The 19617-nt window shown below is 37.4% G+C and overlaps 1 long non-coding RNA gene across 2 annotated transcripts; it reads left to right on the top strand.

The window, feature by feature from the left end:
• Positions 1-339: 339 nt before the first annotated feature.
• Positions 340-4195, top strand: LOC146002127 (uncharacterized). Of its 2 annotated transcripts, none has more exons than XR_014443680.1 (4): positions 340-572; positions 1678-1849; positions 2455-2581; positions 3961-4195. It is a non-coding gene; the product is annotated as an uncharacterized LOC146002127 (long non-coding RNA). The 2 variants fall into 2 exon arrangements; XR_014443679.1 differs by having other exon boundaries at positions 346-572; positions 1678-1839.
• The last annotated feature ends 15422 nt before the right edge of the window (positions 4196-19617 follow it).

The following is a 19617-nucleotide window of genomic DNA, read 5'->3' on the forward strand; positions in this document are numbered from 1 at the left end:
TTGATATGACTAATTTACAAATCAACGTGGTGCTAGCGTATTGAGCAAGAACAAATTACTATTTTTTCGTTGAAAAAAATTGATAATTTAAACTTAATTATTAGTTAAAATTTTGAAATTGAAGGGAATGCATTGTTCCGTCTCACTTGCCCCTAGTAAATGTTCCCGTTTGCGATATAAGAGATGCAAATTTATTAGATATCAATAAACTTGTAAATTCTTTCTGACATGCATGTGAAGAAGAAGCATGGAAGGACATTGTGAAATACGATGAAAGGGGTCTCGGTCCAGGTGCCTAAGTCTTGAACTGTCAACACGTTAAGGTCTAACGAGTTCGTGACGTTTTTGTCAAGAAAGGCTAACGAATGCCATTTAGTGTAGTCTCCACTCTTCGTTAACGAATACGGTTACGCACGCGCTAACAGAAAACGAGTGGAACCTACTCACAAGCCAGGCACCTACCGAGTTCGTTCACGGCTGCAGATTTTCAAGATGGACACTATCAGCTGTTGCGGAGGATGGTTTTGAAGAAAGAAGAATTGCAAGCCCACTTCGTTTCAGTCGTATTTCGAGTAAGTACGTCATATTAGTATGTTATTAATATTATTGGGTATGAACATAAGGGCAATTGGAACAAATCTGGGGGAGACTGAAATACGTATGTATTGTGAATTGTTGCTACGATGTACCTAAAGAATAAATACTTCGTGCCATTTTCCTTTTTATTGTTAATTACATTGTTCCACGTACTTTGTAAGAATTAGAGCTGATATTTTTGCAACATTCCTCTTAAGCTTAGCAATCGCGAAATAAAATACTACTGCAAAATATATTTTGATACACCTGGGAAATGTATGCCTACATTCCACCCACGTCACATCAAAATGTAAAATAACGATGCCGCACAAAATAAGAACAATTAATTTTCTGCAACGTATTGTCCTGTTGCAACCAGTAAATGAAATAACGGTACTATAAAATACTTCAATTAGGCACCACTACCATACGTTATATATAGGGGGAAAAAATTGTACGCATGATTTATACAGTACGTGAACTGATGATAAAGATTTTAAAGGAAATTTTGACACTATATTTTAAGTTGTATTAATTGCAGGTCGAGTGTACTAAATTACGTACTCCCTCGAATTTCCATGAAAAATTCCCTATGGAAGGATTAACTGTTGTTAAGACTATATCAGAAGCTTGGGGGCATAGAAACGTATATTTACAGAGTTACGGACGTTAGAATTTATCCCAAATCTATTTTTTTTTATCACGACGGGAATGTAAAATTATCTTTTTTTATTGTAATCACAAAATCTAACCTAAGCACCAGTAAAAGTGAAAGTACTCTGTTCCGTTGCCCAGACACTGGTGAGAGAGAACCTTTTTTGTGACAAAAATGTCATTAGTAATGTATATGTGTGTGTGTGTGCATGGGAGGGGGTACTTTGTATACTGTATTCATAGCCATCAATTGAAAAGGGGAAAATATTTTTTTCTATATGAAACCATCAACAGAATGCACTCAGTTTAACTACCTTATGTCATGTGTTGATAGTGCGTAGCATTAATTTATTTTAAGCATGAAAATCTTTGAGTCAGTGGGAACTGTTTGATAGAAGTTTGCTTGTAAGAGAATTTATATTTATTTTTTCTGAAATAATTTTATAGGTGCTAGAAGCTCTCATTTTCACAACATGGAGGTACCAGCCAGATGGTTATAGGTCATCAGCCAGTGTATAGAGCAAGTGTGCAGTGCTATGGTGGTTATTGCTCCTCACAATGGATGAAGTTCCCATTGATACAAGCAGAGCAGCTGGATGTTAAAAGGAGGTAAGATAGTGTACGTTATTTTTGTTTCATATAACACCTATTGACATCCATCATGTGGTGGGTTTTAGACAGCTTCTACAATAAAATGTAATAAAACATAAATACTGAAATGAGTGGCTGACTGGCCATGTCGGTAGGTATATTGTGCAAGTGAACATGCTAGTTTATTTTCAATACTATCCATATAGTTCTGGATTAGCAAACAAATTTGTATCACTTTTTATCTCGTATTCCTATTTGCATGGACAAAACAATACAATTATAATTGTTAAGACAAACCAAATCAAAGGTGCTCATGGCAATAACAGTTCTAGAGTGATATTCTTTTAATATTTTATTATTTTTTATTGGAACACAGTAAAAGGTGAATTTGTGGGGTTTTCAAAACAGTTGCTATTTTCAAATAAATCAGAAGTAAACAACTGAGTAATGTGTAACATCAGATGGATGGTATTTCTCATTCAGAATAACATGAATATATATATATATATATATATATATATATATATATTTAAAAAAATCATTAACTTTGTGCAGTATCTTATTATGATCAATACCTCAACTTGTTAACCCAATTATTTGTGCAAAAGTTACAGTACTTTTCCTCTTTTGCAGATAGCCGATTAAAATGAAAATATTGTGACTACTCTCGGTATCCAGGGTGGACACATGAGGAATTCCAACATCAGATACTTTTGTCAATATAAGAATAAGGCAGGTACAAGGAACACTTGGCTGTTAGGTATGTAGATGTTCTAAGTCTGGAATAATTATTGTTAATAATTTTTCCATGAAGTATTTAAATTGCACTCATCTCATATATGAACTGCATTATTAAAGATGTGAAGTACTATGTTTATTACCATTACTGTATTATGAATACATGTGCAGTGTTGTTTCATAATTATCTATATTCTACAATAAGTCTAGTATTTTCTTCTCTCACCTTTTTATTATTACAAAATGTGCATTATCCGCAAATTTTAAACTTAACATTTGAAGAACTCAGAAATGTTTATCAAAACGTTTTATTCTTAGATACAAGTAGTAACAATAATAATAAGAAGAAACCCTACCAGTATACAACAAGACCATGCTAGGGACAATTTTATGTGGAAGCATTTTTATTAATAGAAATGTTACGTGAATGTTTCATAAAATCATATAAATATTTTTATTCCAGACAATACTTTACATGGAAGCCTTCACATAACATTCACAGTTAGCATAATCTATAATGTTTGCCACACAATGAGCATGTGATTAAATATGATACATGTTTAATTTGGATATGAATAACAAGATTATTGAAATGTAATAGAATTTGTAGAACGTAAATTAAGGATGATAAATTTATCTAACCTCGTTTGTTGTAGGCAAGTTTATAAAACATCTAGGAGTCATAACACATTAGCCCCGTCTAGTTGACTGCACTTGTTGACTCTCTTTGCACTGAAGCGTCTAGTTGGTTGCACGGTGCAACACTGAGTTGTCTAAGTTTGTTGATTTGGAGTCAAGTAGTGTATTTGGTGTCTGCACTACCTTTCGGACTGGTGTATGGTCAGGTGGTGTGTGGTAACTAATCAAATGACCGTTCAAAGCAGCAGACAGGCATTTGTTGAATCTTCTTAACTGGAACACTGCTTTCCGTCTAGTTGGTTGAACGTGATTTCCTTGCACTACTCTTGACACTGGATACACCTGCACTGCACAGAGTGTAAAAAAGTGCAGCAACTAGATGGGGCTATTACATGTTCATTTGTTCAACATTCCATTTGCTATGGAAATAGAGCTTTTGTGGAACACTTGCGTATTTTTAGAAGTCAAACATTGACATTGCAATTTGAACAAAAGTACTCAAAATTTCTATAAATGTGGCACTTTAGAGGATTGCCAAATTTAACATACAGTTTCTTCATAAGAGACTGGGGGAACCATCACCGGATATGTGCACTTTAGATGTTTTGAAGTAAAGGAATAGATTATAGAAGTGCTCATAAGTTAATACTTGAATTCCTGCTGATCCTTTAAAATCTTTTGAGTGAAGTTACTTTCAGTTGTTATTGAGAGATTTATTATCTACAGTGGAAACTCAGGACAGGCCTTTCTTTATCTTTGCAGGTAACAGTGGGTATCCAGAGGACCATGGGTCATGACACCAATAGATGGTGCTGGTGAAAACACTCCTGAGGTGCATAGCTGTCTAATGTAATGGACCATTGGCATCCTAGAACAAAAATGGAAGTGTCTTTTAAAGAACATGGTGCTTCACTATCGCCCTCCTATGGCAACAAAAATCAAAGATGAAGGGATGGAAGAAAATTCAGTTTTCCATCCACTGTCAACTCTGCATGTGTGTGTGTGTGTGAATCTTCAGATGTGCTTTAATGTTATTAAGTTTGTTTCTGGGACATTCTTTTTGAAATATAACATTGTAACATTCCTCACTTCTTTCATTTAATTATGGAATACTTTAAATGGTTCACTTATTTATTTTTACTACCTGCTGGAAAGTTTTTTTGAAGATTGGAACTCAACCAACAGAAAACTAAATATCTGCTTGAGCCATAATTTTCAGATAATTTTTCAGTAAAATGCACATCAGCCATTTCATATGGCTTGGATGGCTGTTACCTTAAAATATATTTCTTTAAAGAAAGGAGATTTATATTTTCATATGCAAGATGAAACATGAAAAGGTTTATTTTATTCTGTTTGAAGCTTCCCCTTTGCAACAGTTTTTAAGCCTTGTTTGTCGTTATGAAATATCAATGTACTTCATTGCCTTAGTTACTTTTGCCATAAAGTAGTGTGTTGTTGTAGAAGATTGTTATTGCAAGAGCTGTAACAGAACACACAAAAGGGTTTTCCTAAAGTTTTAAAAAGCTGATATTACATGCAAAGTTCCCATCTAGTCAGTTTTTTTTTAACTATGCCTTTTCTGTGTACAAAAGGTCTGCATCAGTGTGTATCTGATTTCATGAATACATGTTTCATAATGTACACAATCACCTCCCACTTGATTTAGAAAAGTTTCATTGCAAATATATTTTTCAGTGCTGTTCTATCTGAAATTGGTTTACTTTACTCATTTGCTCACTGACAGTTCAAGCCTCTTCATTGGTGTATTGGAAATGTTGCATGTTGCCATCTTGTAATCAAGGGATTCCATGTTCAATACTCAGCAGAGGCACTTAATGGTTCAGATACCACTTTAAACTGTAGCTTCTTTGTGCATAAAGACGACCTCATGTCATATGTTGCCGTGTGAGAACCAGAGGAACGTAACTCTAAAAAAGCCGTGTTTGGAGTCAGATTCACCCATGTCCAGCTTTTCTCATTAGTGGTAAAGAGGATTTAAGTATCTTCAAATTACTGACTTTTTTATATTCAGACATAATCACTCGTGAAAATTACATAAATTTAAGTTAGGTCCATCTGGTTCTCGTACAACAATATTGCAATAGTCATTAATGGGAGGACTTCTTTGAACAGTCTCCCCATTAATAGATTAGTCAAATCTTAATTACCTCAACTTCAAGGGTACTCCAGATTTCATTTTCAATCTCTTGAGATACTTTTTTTTTATTATTATTTTTACCTTTTGATGCTATATTTCCATTTGCATACGGCATCCACAATAATTTTTGTTACATCTACTTCAAATGGTAGGGGTGCATCCCCAATGGCATAGTTGTAACATATTTGCTTTGCAATAAAGAGGTTCCAAGTTTGAGAACCGGTGGGGCATAGTGGTTCGGATCCTACTTTAAACTGTAGGTCCAGTCCCAATTAGCCTATCTGTGCACAAAAGTGGACTTAAAACTCCACTCCACTCAAAGAGTAAGGGAAATCCTACACTAAGATTGTCATTATAATTCATAAATCTTTTCACATCACTGTCTCGGTACTATAACGACTGAAAATTACACTTCACTGAATAAATAGTTTTGAGGAATTATAGTTGTTGTACCAATCATTAAATAGCATCTAGGAATGGAAAATTTACATGTTAGAGACATTATCATTGACTGAAAATTTATGAAATGGAAAAACATGTCTCTGTATTGCACTCCCATAATTTCCACAACTTGGATCTTTGTGTAAATTTACAATTCCAGTTCTGTAACTTCTTGGTTCTGTTAGGCATTAATAAGTTACAGCATACAATTTGTCATGCAATTATTGTGTTCTTCCTGCAATGGAGGTGCCATCTAGTTAAGCATATTCACAACTTGCCATAAGCTATTGCATATAACTAGCTAAGGATATTCACACCTCCAGAAATGTTAACTTGAATGGTAAGTAGATAGGTTGAGGTACACAATGAAGATTGTGTGGCTGTCATAAACTTCCAGAAGTAACAATTTTCATTTTTGACAAAGCACCTTGATGAAATCAGTAAGTATATGTTCAGATTTTTTTCCCCTTACTGGCCTCAGATTTTTGTCATGTTTTTATCCTAGCTTATTTCTCCACACCAAATTAAATTTCCTATCTTCTGTGAATGCTATGATGATGCTGTCATTTGTCATGTAAATGCATAAAAAAACCTAAGGCATATTTTTTAGCAAATTCATTGTATGACAGCATATTTTTGTCATTTTTGAGGTATGTTTTCTGTACATTTCACTGATCAAAATCACACTTGTATTGGTAATGCAAAGAAATTCTGTATACTTCCATCTCCATTCAATAAATTATGAATTAGTGAGGGGAGGAACCTGGATTTACCAGGAATGTGCCATAAAAGAATTACATCAAAAGGTTGCTTTTGCACTTTAATGTTATGTCAACAATGGATAACTCCTGTATTTCCCAATGTTTGATGTGTTCGTTCGATTTTTCAATTTTTTTTTTGTAAATAAAATTTGGAAAATTAGGATAAAATGCATACATATTCCTACAATGCTCATAGAAAATCAGCCCTCATTCACAAACTCCCACAATTACTTACCGAAAATCAATATTCTGCCATTAATAGAGAAGTTGGAAACGGTTCCGAATGTTGAATGATATTCTTTTCTTTTTTCTTTCTTTTTCATTATTGCAAATTTTATAGATGTATTAGAAAGTAGTTTGGAAAACTGGAAACAATATGTGAAGGTAAGTTTGAAGCTTGGAGAAATGAATTAGCACTGTTAAATTCTACACAAAGTATTATTTACCCGAGATACTTCGATTTTTAAAGGAGCTTACACATGTAGCTGTGATTTGCAGCAAATAATCAATCTTGGTTTCCGGTTATGTAAGACATGGAGTTTTAGCAGATTTTCATCAAGGTTCGAAGGGAGTTTTGTGCTTGAGGCTGGATGTTTTGTTCACTTAGAGATATTGTTATAATGCTAAGAACCCTAAACCTGACTAACCCAACCTTACAACGAAAGTATTTAGGAATGTTTTATTAATTCTAAGAGCCTTATATCTAACCTGCTTAACCTAAAACGTAAGATACCAATCAGCTATTTGTATCAAAGACAAGCAAAACATTCATTTTAGGAATATGTGTGTGTTTTTGCCCTTAAAATTTCGTAAAATATTATTTACTAAGAAAAACCTAACCTTCAATATGTTGCAATATATATATACTCCCAAACAATCATGTAGGTATGTGTGGAAGGGAAAAATCGTTCTTCACACGAATGCAGCAAGAAATCACTAAAACTATAAAGAATGTGTGGTAACGATGTGTTAATACAGATAAAAAATCGAGCCGTGTAAAAAATACCATTGCACCATTAATTTTGAATTAAACGATCGGAACTTGGACTGAGAAGTTACCACATATTTGAAACACCTCTTTTCATAATAAATTTGAAAGAAACAACCCTCCCTCTCCCTGCCTTCTATGCAGTTAAGAAAACTAGTATTACATCTTTAAAAAATATTGGGCTGGACATTCATAACATTGTACAACTTTTTTCTTTCTTTTTTAAGTCTTGACGTTATTAGCTAATTTGGTAAGTGCATAGATTTGTTTTATTTTTTCTTCCGAAAAATCCTCATGCAGTGCCACTCACATACATGAATATTATCTATTCGAATAAACTCACTATTTATTTTTCCGTGCAGTTTTACATTTAAGATCAATTTCGACATTTGGCCAACTTCGTAAGACAGTAAACAAACCACAATCGATTTTTAGGAAGATCGATCGATTCTTCACGACTCTCGATTTTAATTCTCGCAATCTCATTGGTTCTTTGGGTGTAGCCTCTACGACAAACTTGTTTTGAGTGCATCACAGACTATATTCTCAGTCGTTAGCGAGAACTCGTAAGCCATCGAAGTCGGCACTCGTTAACGACCAGTCAGGACTACGATTTTCTCTCCAATCACGAGTTGGGGTGATAACAAATGGTCGTTTCCGTGCTCACGTATTGAGAGTCGGGACTAAGCACCCAGGTTAGGCTAAGCCTCCCTCGTCCCTGCCTAGCTACGGGTCTGACAACACGATTAGTGTTGCCCACGGGACGAGACGGGACAGGCTTTTAAGAATTCGAGACGAGACGAGATTGACGATGTGTCCAAAGACAAACGAATATTTTCGAGACGAGAAAGGCCAAAGTCTCGTCTCGTGGGCAACACTAAACACGATATTAAAAAAAAATTATTTGTGTGTTCCATATTCCATACAGCTTTTCTACTATTTGCTATCAACCCTTTAATACGTCGTTTTATTTTGAGAATATCTATACCAAAGGGTCAACAACGGTATTAATTTTCCCGCTTGGTGCTATCGTGCGATTGTAATAGTCAGTTTATACTCGGCATATGCGTGTGCTAGCAGTGCAAAGTATTTTACCAAAGCGCTTAATTTCAATTTGGACTTGAATTGAATTTTGGACGCCGATTTTCTGCCATTTTTTGACTAATCGCGACGATGCAGATGAACTGCATCAAGAGTCAGTAGCTTACGACATATGAGGTGAGTTTTGTCACAAATAGGAGTCTCCAAAGACCGAGTTTCCACTTTCTAAGCAGGGGTGAGTTTTCTCACACTAGTCTAGGCTTTGTAATTATTCCTCTAGCAAATGTATGTGGTGAATATGCTTACCCTGGCTAAGGGAGTGTATTTACACCATTTCTTCTGCATACAGTGCAAATGCACCCCCTAAGCTCGGCTGAGTATAACCACCCCTCATTTCGCGGGCGGATAAATGCGCTTCCCAAGTTCATGAAGGAAAACTCACCTTTGTTTAGAACGAGGAAACTTGCCTTTTGTGGACGTCTATTTGTTACAAACCAAAGTCACCCCTGTAAGGTGAATTTACAGAGTTTGTTTATCAGTATACTCAAAGCGCTCGGCTACCAGGGCGTACTTCATTTCAGTTGAATATCTGATACTACATATAATTGTATGTAATAATAATAATAATAATTAGAAATTCAAATGAACGTGTGTCGTGATTGCAGGGGTTTGGTGAAGGGTGTGGTCAGTAAAAAAAGGTTGGGAACTACAGCATGAATATATCCAAAAGCTTCGGAATCAGAATCATGTGTACATTCTGTGTCTTAATAATACAACTGGGATGGTGTTTTAAATAATACCATGAACTTTGGGGAAAAAGACCCCCTGCACCCCCTAAATACATCATTTGCAATGACACCATTACTTTTATATATTATTATTAATGTTATGATTATAAACTTGGTGCATTTCTCTACTCGAAACAGCCGGCCCCTGTGGCGGAGTGGTTTGCACATTGAGCTACGACGCCAGGCGTCCCGGATTCAAATCCCAGCCTGGGCGTGGATGTTTGTGAGTGTCCATTCATCAATTTCATCATATCATCACTCATCCTCATCTTTGCAAATTAGGCAAAAGTGGCACTAAAGGCGAAGTAAAATAAAGCAAATCAATCAATCAATCAATCCACTCGAAACACCTGATGAGCTAATATCTGGCATAATTGTATTTTGTCAGATGTCAATGAAGGACAATTGTATTCATGAAATTTATGTTGTTTTATCTTTAACTTTATCGGATTTCGGTAATTTGATAAACCCTTTCACGTAACAATTTAATCATTTATCATCATCGTCGCGATTAAACAAAAAGGTAGAATGGCGACGTAAAATAAGAAAAATAAATTAGAAATAAATATATTTTCCTTCTCGCATGCACTACAATGTATTTTCTGATTATTGTAAAGTCTCATACACATCAGTACGAAATAAAATATCCATACAGTGCAAATGAATGGAATACAAGTAGAAAGGAAGATTTCTACTTTCGCTAATATTTCTAAGAAAGTTTCCATGTAATATTTTTGGAAAAGTCATACATATGTAGAAAGTACAGTAAAAACGTATACTAAAAACGGAGAATCCGGATTTCGGAGGGAATCTTGATTTTGAATGGAATCCAGATTTCGAATTCGATCCATCCTGGTTCACGCTTATTTTAAATGTTTAAATAGTACGTAACTAAGTCTACTGAATATGTTTGCAGCTAATTCCAAACTGAGAAAGAGGAATAGTTGGCTAACTGAAAAGCAATGTGCAGTAGTATTGCACAGTCCTGGAAAAAAGTTCTTCCCCATAAGGCTTTAATAGGAGCAAGTAATGCAGGAGGGTAGGCAACACATATTGCACCCTTCGATGATCGGGTGATTTTGCCTGTCTTAACACCGAGAAATGTGTTCCACGCGAAGATCAACATGACAGGAAAGCAAAGATGGTCACGTGACTATTGGTTACGTGGAGTGTTGTGCTTCTCCACATCCCCAGTTCTTGATCCACATTGCAGAAAAAGTAGAGCTGCATGCAATATATGAAAATAGGTTGTTTTCAACTACACGCTTAATTATGATTTTCCCAATTGTAAATCTATCAGACGTGTCTCCCGATTTAGTCGGGAGAGTCTTTTACTTTGAATTCCTGTTTGTCATAGGCGTAACTTGACGGGAGCAGAAAGGGCATTTGTAACCCCCCAAAAAATCAGGTTTCTTAAAGCTGCTAAAACAGGAATTAAATACTATGATTTGACGCGTCCAAAAAAAGTATTATATTGAAAGATTTTTCCAAAATACGTAGATAGAAATTTAATACTTTGAAAGTGTCTCAGATTTGTTTATTGTCACAACTTAGTGTGGCACAGGTCTACTACAAAAGTGGAATTTCGTAACAGAAATATGAACCCACTCCTTTTATTTCGTAGCCAATTTCATCTTGAAACTGAAATTAAGAATATTAGTTAATAATGTCATTGGTAAACAATAAAAAAATGTGTTAGACCCAATTCTTTAATACCTTATCATAATCTTTATCGCAAGTTGAAATTTTGTTGTAAGTCCACTGTATGCAAAAAAAAAAAAAAAAATGTAAAGTTCTCACCTGTGCTTGGCGCTACGCCATGAAGGCGTATAGGGGGTGTGGGGGTAACGCCCCACACTTTCTTGATTCGTTCGTGAGTGGGGGTGATGTGATCAGCATCACGCCGCCCCACACTTTCTTGATTCGTTCGTGAGTGGGGGTGATGTGATCAGCATCACGCCGCCCCACACTTTCTTGATTCGTTCGTGAGTGGGGGTGATGTGATCAGCATCACGCCCCTCACCGCCTTTACCACCAGGGTTTCCCCCAGGTACCCATGTCATTCGACGCTGGGTGGGCGCTGGGGCCGCTTCCAACGTTAGAAAAGTTCCCGGGCTTGAACCGGCCGGGAATCGAATCCGGGACCTATAGCATGGTAGTCAGACGCGTTGCCGACTGAGTCACCGGCACAGATAGACTAATCTGAAGTGCATACAGTTTAAAGTGGGATCCGAACCACTATGTGCGATCACCTGGTATCGTACCCCAGACCCCTTGATTACAAGGCCTTACCACTACGCCATCAGTGAGGCGCACACAATCTTTGTATTTTGACCTTTTTAAACCTATATGTATCATATAAGAGGTTGTTTAACGTTGCTATGCCTCTATGGATTATATTTAGCCAGTATTCGAGCACATAGCGTCAGGTTTCATAGAATATAAGCTTCTCTTCCATGTTTATGGTTTCCTGTCTGCAGTAGAAAAACTGGCAGGTTCCCATAGCTTTTCTTTCAATAGTCTTCCAATGGTTGCATATCATATCACTCAAATTTGATTCATTCGTTTCGGACACAATCCCCGATGGCGCAGTGGGATCGTGGGCGCCTTGTAATTAAGGGATCCCGGGTTCGATACTCGGTGGAGGAACATAGTGGTTCGGATCCCCCTTTAAATTATAGGTCCATTCACGATTAGCCTAACAGGACATAAAGTGGACTTAAAACACCAAATCAAGCAACTAACACAATCCCGTTATTGTCCAGATTATCGAATCCAGAACCTTCGTCGCGAATAACATAAGCAGGAAGACAACGTGAAATAACCGAACAGAAACAGAACCTAAAACCTACATCGGATAGATTGGATTAAGTCGACTATACAGCACGGGTTCTGAAATGAAAAAGAATACGAAAGTTGAAGGACCCCTATACGCACCCACTTTTCCTCCACTCAATGGGGAAGATATCCTTCTAGCTGAGAAGCCTTTACGTAGGAGTGCCCTGAGGGAACTTCAAGGCCACGACGATAAAGTGTTCTGCGTGCAATGACGGGACCAAAACATACGTCAGATAGCTGTGTTCCTCCTTATTTCGTACGCCATTGATAACTGGAACACGTGACCTCGTCTTTGGTAGAGCAGAAGCCTGCTTGCTTGCCACCACCCTTTAGTTCAGTGACCTTCGCCCGTAGTCAGCAAGAGTGAATGACTCACCATATACTTGTCTGTGAGGCTACACAAGAATAGATATTTCGTTAGTGGCTGTAAGTATTGTTTCATCTGCAGTTATATCAGTTACCATTTCAATAGTTTCCTTCCTAATGGTTACTTTAGTGATAAACATGTAAATTAGTTCTCGAGAGTGAACGTTTTATCTATTTGAACGGGGGATTTTTATACAGCCTGCATGTATTATTTTTTTCCTGAAACAAGAAGAAATTCGAAGACGCAAAAAGAGTTGTATAAGAGTAGTTAACAAAAGGAAAAAAGAAGAAGAAATCGAAAATGTAAATGCTGAAATAAATTATGGTAGAGATCGAGTGAATAACATTTTGTCATGGGGCCTCCTCGATGGCGTAGTGATAACGTCGTCGCCTTGTAATCAGTGGATCCCGGGTTTGATACACGGTGGATGCACGTAGTGGTTAGTATCCCACTTTAAACTGAAGGTCGAGTCCAGATTAGCATATCTGTGCACCAAACCAAAACTAAGAAATAAATTGTCACAGTGTAAGAAAATTTCATGTTCAACCACATACGAAACACAAGGGAATAATATATTGCAGTTTGGAGTTCACATCTGTAGCATCTAACCAGCACAATTATGAATCGCAACATATCGTATCAGATCCATTTTTATTATACATGTATGATAATATAAGAGAAGTAGAGGAAAGAGAAAACCAAGCGAAACACGGACGCCTTCTCCAGAATTTCAAATCTCGTTACATAAGGTTCTGGGTTGGAGTCCCGAACAGGCATGACTTTCTTGTTCTTGCCCTTTTATCTGCTTCATTTCATCATAATTCATCGTTATGGTTTACCTGCAGGGGAAGAATACTGGCAATAATTGCCAATACAAAGCCAATGACAAACAGAACAACTCGATTACGGAGGTGCCAAGAAGAAACGAGACTTGACAGTTTCTCCGTCTCTCGGTTTGTCGAATTGAAAATTGCTCTCCCGTTCTCGGTCTCGATTAGTTAAATATAGAAATCGAAAATGTATGTGAATGAATATACATGTATTTTATATATTCCGGTTTTGTAGGAGATTTCGTGAGAGATGAAATAAATACTCTTCGATCGTATTTATTTTTATAATTTTTATTCCCTGTTCGATGATCGCGACGATAAGGACGAGTGACCATTACATGAAATTGATGACGAAATAGTCAAACACCCCCGACAAGGACGGTACTCAAACCCGGGGACTTTGGCGACGATATCGAATGTCAATCACTTAATGAGCTTGACCACCGAGCCTGCTTAATGTTGTTTCTGTCAGGTAATTCGTAATAATATCCCACATTCACTATCATTTGCTTCATAATTTATCTTATTGTTGTGATTAACCTGAATTCAAAGAATTAGTTGAAAGGCAAAAATGCAAGATTGAATGTCTCTGATGTTACTCTGTGCCGAATAATATGACGTGGTATTATGATATGAATTTATTAATCATATAATATGCCTATTCATTCCATTGATTGATCCCAATTGAGCTCACAAAATATGCTATAATGTCCACTCCATGGAGGAGTGGTTAGCACAGCGCGCTACGATGCCATGGGTCCCTGGTTAGAATCTCGACTTCATCTTCATCGTCGCTATTTGCCAAAAGTGAAAGAATAGCAAATCTAAATAACAAACATCCAATCAAATCGAACATCTCTACCGATTTAATTCTATACGGTACCGAATTCCCACTTTATTACTGCATAAGTCATTTTACAGCATCTCAATTGTTTTCCGATTCGAAAACATTTGGAATGTTGTTTTGTGCAGTTGATTGTGCATTGTTTCGTTGTTTGGATTGTTTAATTAACGTCGCATTAATTAGTTTTAGACCAATCGTGACGGGGGAAGCAAGAGCACAAAGAAAGCAAAAAAGACAAGGAAGAGACCACGGCTTTCTTTAAAGATAGCATCCCGTGAATACAACTCAAGTGACTGCAGAATATTATGAATAAAATTTATTTCGCTTTTTCCTTTTATTTCTGTTTCAGTTATTTTACTTCGCTTTTCTTCTACCACTCGCGTTACTCGTGTCGGTGAGGAAGAATTATAAACTCGTGAAATGGACGATGGTACAAAAAAATATATGCCTCTCCCACGGTTCGAAACTGTCAGTACAAAATATTGTCTTATTTTTAAAATTTACGGGCAAATATGATTTGTCACGTAGCAATTTTCGCTTATCTCTTTCTCAAGGGGTTCCATTGCCTCTCTGATTTCGTAGTGGTAACGTCTTCGCCATGTAATGAAAGGCTTCCGAATTCAATACCAAATAGAGAGGCATTTGGTTCGGATCCCATTTTAATCTGTAGGTCCAGTGCATGAACTGGACTTAAACAATTAACGTGTGGCATGTGGTCTGTGATGAGAACCATCATTACAGCGAACCTCTTGACAATGACTCTAATATCACTTGAAAGAATAGTATTTCTTTACGAGTAGGTCTTGTCAAGAAACCAGTTCCTGAAATTTTCTTCTGGAGGCATCGTAGCACCCAGCTGTTTGTTGTGGCTGGGGCACGAGTCATGTGACTCATGCTATCAAAGCTCAATCCTTCCCGAGAACTCAGAATCACCAGGCAAACTTAAGAGTGGCCTGGAGGTTGGCATGAAAAGAGTTTTCCTGCCCCGGCGCGATACAGAGACACCTATCGACATATCAGGGAACTAGCAACTTCTCGCTTGTGTCCTAAACTACTAGAGGAAGAGCACAGGCCGGGGGGCAGAGGACCTCCCCCCTGCCTTCACCAACCCCTCTCCTTTGTGACCGCTGCGAAAGGGCACCACATGTTTCATTTCATTCTGGTTCTCGCTTCTTTCCAGATTTCTCCACTGGCAAAATATTCACTGCAAGGGAAGTGGAAACGGCAAACAGTCAGGACCTTCACAAATGAGATTTGGATTGAATAAATGTTGTTGATTACAGTGGCTGCTATAATTATGTGGAATTTCTCTTTGTGCGGTTGAGATTATAAATTGATAGTAAAGAAGGAGGTAGAGATTATCAGTTGAAAGTAACGACGAATCAAGTAAGAATAACTAATTGAAAGTACGCTGTGTAAATGTATAGCATACCAGTGGCAGTGATAACAAGGCAGAGGCATACTAGTCGCCATTTTTTTTGTAGGGGGTTTCGTGTTGATACAAAATTTGTATCTAATTGTAATAAGCACAAAAAATAGTAACAGTTATTATTTTAACTACTACGAACAGTGCTGATAATAATTCGAGATGGACGGGAGCGAGACTATTTCGAATTTAAAGGAAAAAGTCTCGGATATGTGGAATGACCTAGGGATAATCAGAAGACTCGAAAGACAAACCAATGGAACAAAATGTACAACTACAGTAGTAGCAATGATGTAAGGTAACGAATAGGTAAACATTGAACTTACAGTTTATGTATTACCCATCTTAAAAACAGCTCAAACGTATTTGAAACTTTCTACATGTTATCATTTTGTATCATTATGACACGTGCTTTCCCTCGAACTAATATTTATTGTTGTTAATTTCCTTTCTCGTTGCACAAATGTTTATTGCTCTTTTAAATTCTAGAAATATTTTTAATGTTATTCGTAATACCTTTAATTTGCTGCGTGATTTTTGTGTTAGTTAATATTAAGACCTATTACTGATGATGTCACAGAATAGTGACTCACCTGTATGTATATATCTTGTAAGACCTGATGCTATGGTAATTATGGACTGTGTTTAGTTTTTAGCTTTGGCTTTCGCACCCCTCAGGATAAGTCACGTATCATATCTGGTCATCTTGCTCCGAAATAACTACAAGTATTACGGTCACAATGGCAGTCTTACGGATGACGTCAAGATGGAATGTTTACTGGAATCCGAACAATTGAAATGTAACACCACCGAGAGTGTAGATACGTTGATTGATTGGTTGATTATTTTTCGTCGCTTTCTGTCACTTTTGGCTAATCACGACATAAAATGGTGATTACATGGAATTGATGAAGGGATACTCGCAAAGAACATCCGTGCCCTGGCAACTTATAATCCCCACCTCCCCATTTCTTTCAATTGATAATACGCACCTCTCCATTACTATCATGAGTGAATATATTTTACAGTATTTTTCAATAGTTGTTAACTCGACATAAATCTTCTTTACTGATTTGAGTTGATTTTTGTTATTTAGCGTCGCTTTCCCGTCACTTTTGGCTAATCGCGACGAGTTTAAAATCCTTTTTACACCACAGTAAACCATCTTATGAACATGGACGTCCGCAGGATCTTTTCCAGGGCGCGGGGGGGGGGGGGGGCAAAGAAGGCAGATTTTCCCCATGATAGTGATGCCCGCTCAAAATAACATTATTCCAGTCTGAAATTATCACGCTCCTTAAACACAATTATAATGAGTAACATAAATTACTGTGATGGAAATTAAATTATCTGTGAAAGATATATATATAATTATTATGTGGACATTCATTCTCCCGTAGGGGGGACATGGCCCCTCTTGCTCTCCCTTACGGACTCCCATGCTTATGAAGGCACAGGAACTTTTTTCCTAAAGAGAAAATAAACTGAATAAATAACAAGCAATAGCTCTGTCATTGACAGCTAGCACTAAGTTCCTCTGCTTGAATGAGAAATGGATATTTCTTGCATGCTTTAGTGTATTAAATTTTATATGTATGTAAAGCAGAGGAAATATACCATCTTGCGTGAATAATATATTGTTAATTTCATACAGTGTTTATCCTCTGCATATGTTTCTAATTATACATTTTCGTAGTTGAAAATTACACGTTTGACACGTCTGTACTTGTATTTTATTTTCTGCTTCTGCCACATTTGACAATTAGCGACGAGGAGGATGAATGAAGACACGCACGCACTCACTCACTCACTCACTCACTCACTCTCTCTCTCTCTCACACTCTCTCCCTCTCTCTCTCTTACACTCTAACACTCTATGTCCAGGCTGATGTCACGGCTGGAACGTGGAACCTTCCATGGTCAGACCATCGGTCAACTGCTGAGCGCGCTCGGCCACAATCTCCTCAACAGGTCCTATAGACCAGCCATGTCAAACTCAATTCGTGAGTAGGGCCGCATAACGATAATGTCAAAACTTTCCGGGTCACACATCTAGAACCCTAACACCTTGAAGTCCAGAAGTAAGTGGTTCGACCCAACGGTGCCGGGATTCCAGTGATTATTATTGCAGCATCGATATGTAAATTATATATAGACCTCCCCCCATATTTTCTCATGGTTATAGTATTTTACATGTTACTTTCGAGTATAAATTGGTTACAATTGTGCAAAATTTTTTGCAAGAAACTGTTTGTGTGCAATTATAGTTTCGTTTCGCACAGATTTGACAGTTTTTTTAACAAGCTTCTCAAAAGTCTGCAATAAGTTTTTTTGTGAGCATGAAACTCTTAATGCAGACAACAAATATTTTGTCAGTCATTCTTGATCATTCGGCAAGGCTGTTTCATTAATCTTCATTATGGAAAACAACTTTTCACCAAGGCAAGTGAAAGCAAAATTAATAAAATTTCTACAGCAAAATAGCTTATTCGAGGATACTGCTATGGGAGATATGAGAAAAATCAAGGATAACCCACCTCGCGACATTTATTTTTCAATACGAGTTGCACTGCAATTCAATAAGTTCCATTCGAACGCAGGACTTGCACACACATCATCAAAAGAAAAGGGAGCAGAGCAGAACAAGAATATTGCCCTTCGCACCCTCTGAAGTCTTGAAACCTGTTTCCAAATTCATCACGTAGTATTTTTACTGTGGACAAATATTCCTGCCATACCTGGTATTCCTGAGAAGTTGAGAAGGACAAATTATAACTTTATTAAAAAAGTTTTAATATAACGGAAGACTGTAACTTTGCAAAATGGCCTCCACTTCCTTCAAAATATCAGCCCTTGTGTCACGGGGAGGAATCATTCAAGTAGTTTTACTGTCATATCGAGATGAGAATCGCATCCACGAATGAAGGGAGCTAACCGAGCTAGCTCGCAGACGTTCGTAATTTCACATATTGTGAGCGAAAAGGCAACACCACGAACAATTTTTGCTTTCAATTGTTCGTTGACTAAGTCATCAATCCTCTCCTCAACTGTATTTCTGATTTTTTTTATATTTTTTTTTATTAGCGTTGCTTTTCTGCCACGTTTGGCTACTGGCGACGATGAGGATGAGTAATGGTATGATGAAATTGATGAAGAGACACATACAAAGAACACCCATGCTCAGGCCAGGATTCGAACCCGCAACCTCTGGTGTCGCAACGGGCTGTGCTAACCACTCTGCCACAGAGGTTGGCAAATTTATTTCGTGATATAGAAATATTTCTGGATGAATAAACTTTATCAGGGTACAAATTTTCTACGCTTTTCACTATTCACTTCACAACAAAAGTAAGCATTTCACTTGAAAAATCTACATTCCTCGTCTGTAGTCCTTTTCTTACTCCCACGAAGTTTGGGAAGCCATATGGTTCTCTGAAACTTTTACAGAAACTGACTTTTCTTCCAGGTAAATCCTTGAAAATCAAGAAACAAACTCATAGGCGACAGAAAGTATGCAAGCTGCCCTCCCCCAGCTGGCAAGATATTTTCGTACTTCAGAAGTAACATGTCCATCAGCTTGCTTAGTTGACACAACATCTACTCTATAATGGAATGTATACCTGTGTAGGGAAAATTGGTCAATGTGTTGAAGTTTGGATGAGTCTGGTCTTGTATCACGAGAAAAGAGAAAACGGGATAACTACAAATGTATAGATAATTTCAAGCATGAAGTGTTAAGTGGGGCCAAGGCGGGCCGCATTAACGGATGCTGGGGCCTACATGCGGCCCGCGGGCCGCGAGTTTGACTGGCCGAAATATCAGGAGAAAAGTCGTTACGCTTCTTCCAGGGGACTCGAACCTGCGCGCGTCCCGTAGCTGGAGAACCCAAAGCATGACGCCTTAGACCGGACGGTCATGATGCAGGACAGCAGGC

This window comes from Lepisma saccharinum, chromosome 18, assembly GCF_977018435.1.
Source record: "Lepisma saccharinum chromosome 18, izLepSacc3.1, whole genome shotgun sequence".
NCBI classification, from domain to species: Eukaryota; Metazoa; Arthropoda; class Insecta; order Zygentoma; family Lepismatidae; genus Lepisma; species Lepisma saccharinum.